Source organism: Arachis hypogaea, chromosome 6 (assembly GCF_003086295.3).
Source record: "Arachis hypogaea cultivar Tifrunner chromosome 6, arahy.Tifrunner.gnm2.J5K5, whole genome shotgun sequence".
Lineage (NCBI taxonomy): Eukaryota > Viridiplantae > Streptophyta > Magnoliopsida > Fabales > Fabaceae > Arachis > Arachis hypogaea.
In genome coordinates this window covers 67,770,653-67,776,192 of record NC_092041.1, presented here as the reverse complement: position 1 = coordinate 67,776,192, position 5,540 = coordinate 67,770,653, and positions in this window count along the sequence as shown.

Sequence of the window (5,540 nt, the reverse complement as noted above, 5' to 3'; positions counted from 1 at the left end):
GAGATTTAAGCTTCTCACGTGTCTGGGCTGTTTCTGGAGTTGAACGCCAGGTTGTAACCTGTTTCTGGTGTTGAACTCCAACTTGTAACCTGTTTCTGGAGCTGAACGCCAAACTGCAACATGTAACTGGCGTTCAACGCCAGTTTAAGTCGTCTATCTTCGCACAAAGTATGGACTATTATATATTGCTGGAAAGCCCTGGATGTCTACTTTCCAACCCAATTGAGAGTGCGCCAATTGGACTCCTGTAGCACCAAAAAAATCCATTCCGAGTGCAAGGAGGTCAGAATCCAACAACATCAGCAGTCCTTTTTCAGCCTAAATCAGATTTTTGCTCAGCTCCCTCAATTTCAGCCAGAAAATACCTGAAATTACAGAAAAATATATAAATTCATAGTAAAGTCCAGAAATATGAATTTTACCTAAAAACTAATAAAAACATACTAAAAAGTAGCTAGAACCTACTAAAAGCTACCTAAAAACAATGCCAAAAAGCGTATAAATTATCCGCTCATCAGCAGACATAGCTAACTTCAAGGCTAATGGGGAACTACCAATCAACATCAATAAACACATGAAGAGAAAGCTAATCAAAGATGATAAACACTACATCTGGGATGAGCCTTATTTGTTCAAAAAATGTGCTGATGAAATCTTGAGAAGATGTATCTCCCATGAGGAAGGGCAAGAAGTGCCTTGGCAATGTCATGGATCTGCTTATGGAGGCCATTTCAGTGGAGAGAGAACTGTAGCCAAGATGCTACAATGTGGGTTCTATTGTCCAATCATTTTCAAGAAAGCAAAGGAATTGGTGTCAAGATGTGATGAGTGCCAAAGAGCTTAAAATCATCAGCATCAAAGAAAAGAAAAACCAAGGAACCAACTTCTGGGTCCTCAAGCTCAACCTTTAATGAGTACAAATTTCTCTCCTTATTCAACCAAAATCAATTCTTTGGTTGGGTGAGTGAAAGGGGAATCATTCCAGAGGTTGGGTTCCAACTGGGAAGAAACGAGCACATTGAGATCAACAGGGAAATAAACAGTAAGGGCTGGGCAATCCTATGCAACCCACCAAGAAAGGTGGTGGAAAGCTTGGTGAGGGAGTTCTACGCCAATGACGTTCCTCAGCCGGGACAACCTTATAGTTATCTTAGCTACGTGAGGGGAAAATCCATAGATTATAGCCCCTCTAGTATAGAGAGGATGCTAATGGTGAAGCAGACAACCTCCAACCGGAGCTATGAGGAAAGAATGAAACAACAAGATCCAGGATTTAATGATATCCTCAATGAAATCTGTGTGTTGAATGTGCAATGGATAAACGACAAGGATGGGATACCCATCCAACTAAGAAGAAGGGATTTGAGCCCCCCAAGCTAGAGGGTGGCTGGAATTTGTAAGGAGATCCCTAATCCCCACATCCAACACTTCAGAGGTGACCAAAGAGAGAGCTGTGATGAAGAGCATCATGAACGGTGAGAATGTCAATGTTAGGGAGTTGATTACCAACAACATCAACAAAGTATTGAAGAGCACTAGCGATAACACAAGATTGGCATTCCCCAGCATCATACAGAGGTTGTGTGATGAAGCTAAAGTTGAGAAGATAATTGATGAAGTGCTAGTGAAGCAAGACAATTCATAACTGCCAAGAAGATGGCCAAAGTGGTGGCTGTCAACCCACTTCAGATGGCCAGGGAGCATAGAGCTGCTCATGCTCACATGCCACAAGAAGAAGAAGAAGAAGAAGAAGAAGAGGTAGAGGACCAATCACAATTCCTAGCACTCCAACCACTACGACCATATCAACAATACCAACAATTTCCTGAAGGATTCAACTGGGAGCAACTGCAAGGAGATGTACACCAAATGAGAGGATACCTACACCATCTGAGAGAGGATGTCAGTCAATTCAAGGACAGTCAACAACAATAATAGAACAAGGAAGTATGGAGCAGCTGAAGGAGCAACAAGGACAGTTTGACTGGGGAGAGATACAAGGTGCACTCAATAAAATAGTGGAGCAAAACAAATAGCAGCAGAGGAATCTGGCCGAGTGATAAACCACTATTTTATGGTTTATATTGTTTTTAATTGAGTGATTTTATCAAGCTTTTCACCCACTTATTCATAGGATTTGCATGATTTTACAATTCCTTCTTAGTTTAGTTCTATGATTAAAAACATGCTTCTTTGGTCTTAATTTAGCTAATCTTAATCATCTCTTATTACCATTCGATACCTTGATCTGTGTGTTAAGTGTTTCAGGCTTCATAGGGCAGGAATGGCTTAGAGAATGAAGAGGAAGCGTGCAAAAATGGAAGGAACACAAGGAATTGAGGAGATGACCAGCGAGAAGTCACGCGGTCGCATGGCTCACGCGACCGCGCGAAATAGAAGGAATTACCGTGACACGCTCGCGTGCCTGACGCGACCGCACGGATTGGAAGCTGCACGAACGACGCGAAAGCGTGGACAACGTGCACGCGTGGTATGAAAAATGCTGAGTGACGCGATCGCGTGGACGACGCAGACGCGTGACGTGCACGATCTGCAGAATTACAAAAGTCGCTGGCAGAGATTCTGGGATGCATTTCAACCCAGTTTTCGGCCCAGAAACACATATTAAAGTTAGGAAACATGCAGAGACTCAAGACATCAATTCGTATCAGATCATAATTCAATTTTAGGTTTTAGATGTAGTTTTTAGAGAGAGGTTCTCTCTTCTCTCTTAGGATTTAGGATTAGGATTAGGATTAGGATTTCAACTTCTTCATCACAGGTTCAATGTTCTTTTAATTTATTTTCTACTTTTATTTATTACTTTAGTTGATTATTTGATGTTGCCAATTTGGCTTATGGATTTCTATGTTCAATCTAACTTTCTATTTAATATAATTCGAGAAATTTCAGATTTATGATTGCTTTCCTTTATTTATATAGATAATTTAGATTTTCTACCTTCTGGCTTTGGTTGATTAATTGGTAACTCTTGAGTTATCAAACTCATTGCTGGCTGAAAATTGGAATTCTTCAAGAATTAATTCGAGTTCCAATAACTCTAGCCTTTCCCAAAGAAAGACTAAGACCTGAGGAATCAAAATTAATTCATCCACTTGACTTACCTTCATAGTTAGAAGTTGACTTAGTGGAGAAAAATCCAATTCTCATCACAATTGATAAAGACAACTGGGATAGGACCTCCAGTTCTCATACCTTGCCAAAAGCTTTATTAGTTATTATTTTAACGACTTGTTATTTTATATTACTTGTTCAACCCTTTTCAAAACCCCAAAATATATCTTTGCATAACCAATAATAAGAACATACCTACCTGCAATTCCTTGAGAAGACGACCCGAGGTTTAAATACTTCGGTTATCAATTTTAAAGGGGTTTGTTACTTGTGTCAACCAAATGTTTGTACGAAGGGATTTTCTGTTGGTTTAGAATCTATACTTACAACGTGGCTATATTTTTATAAAATTCTTTACTAGCAAAAATCCTAACATCAAAATGGCGCCGTTGCCGGGGAATTGCAAATATATGCCTTATTATTGGTTATTGTAAATATTTTTCAAAAAAAGATTTCAGATTTTAAAAAGATTTTTATCTTATCTTATCCTTTTTCAAAAATTATATCTTTTTCAAAATATTTTCTTTTTGTTAGTTTTTGTTTTTATTTTCTCCTACTACTATGAACTCTCACCCCTTTGGCTATGAGTCTGGTTACAATTATGTTGCAGGAAGAGAAAGCTATAACAGGAATATGCATCAAGGTCAAACAATCAAAGATGGATGGAGCCAAGAGGATCTGATCAACCCTTTAGGCAACAACACCCTCCTAGATATCACGGACAAAGACCATTCTACAATGCATACCAAGCTGATAGATATGGTGAGCCGCCAAGTAGCTACCAACAAGCCCCACCGAATGCTCAAAGACCACCTCCTCAACATAGCTTTGAACCACCACACTCACAAGCCCCTTTCCACCATTCACCTCCATATGACCCCAATCCTTATTCACCACACCAACCACCATATGAACCATACCCAGAACCACCACCTCAATATACACCATCTCCTTATCATTATCAAGATAAACCACCTTCCTACCATGAACCCTTTCTCCCAATAAATGAACCCTCCTATCCACCCTAAACCTCTATGGAGAAAGCATTTGTCGATCTAAACTCTGCTATACAAGCTCTCGCCACCCAAATTGGACCACCAAATACCCCCAGTATTCAACCCTCAAGCTCCAATACACTTCCATCTCAACCACATAATGATCCATCCATCCCATCACCACCATCCATGGAGGAGCACCAACATCCATCAATCCAAGAGCAATATGATCCCATTGATACTATTGACATGGAACAAGAGAGAGAGGATCATCTTTGCGAATCCATACTTCATAAGGAGCTAGAGGAGGCACTAAAGGTGAAGGTAGTAGAGACCCTTGAAGTTGACAGCGCGGTTGAAGTACTAGTGAAAGAAGACAACAATGAGGATTTTGTACTTGAAGGTGAAGAAATAGTTGAATAGGAAATCATCAAGGATGAATACGATTTCATACTTAAACACCTGGATCAAGCAATAAATTGATTACCTTTCTGATGTTTGGACATTCAAGGAACCCCCATGGCTTCATGTGGAGAATCTACTGAAGAACGTAGCAGGAAGGAGAAGTTAGGCACTCCGGTGGATAGTGAGCAGCACGATTTGGTATTGGAACAAGTGGAGGAAGCCGGAATTACTGAAGAAGAAGAAGAAGTGGTTAAAGACTTAGGAGATGCTGAACCTCCATGGGAAAGTCAAATTATAGAGCCTCCTTCAAAGACATTTGAAACTGATGTTGAGGAGGGTGTACAACCTCCAAAGCATATCATGGTTGAAGACTTTGAAGGAGATGATCAAGAGATGGATTCAATCATTAATAAATTCTTATCTACATTTGAATCCTCCCCCATTGGACTTGATATGGAGACTAAGGAAGAAGAAGCACAACCTCACATGCCCTTGGTGAGCAATAAAGAAGAGACTGAATTGGAAGAAAACTACCAAGAGGAAGAGGTTGATATTGAAGAAATTTACAAAGAGGTGGTAGTTGTCAAAGAAGAACATAAAGGAGTGGAGCTTGCAAGTTCATTAGAAACCCCTCCCCTAAGTTGCCATCATCCTTCACAACATTCAAGTGGGCAAAATTCATATCCCTTAGCTTTCTAATTCCACTTGAATATGGGCTACTGGAGACGGATGGTCAACTTAGAGCTCTTTGTGGCATTAAGAGTGAGAGGAAGATGGTCCGTGGTAGAAGTTGTCAAGCAAGGTTAAACATGGTTGTATGCTCAAGGTTTAAATGCAAGGGTTGGTGTAAAGCTCAACCGAATAGGTTTAGGAAGTTGTTTGACCGCTTTAGTGAGAATTCAGATTGCCTGCCACCCGGTTGGAACACTGATGATCAACTTGAAGACGGGTGTAGAAACAAGATTTGGGATCCCGGAGGCTATTGGAAGTACAAACATTGGTGAG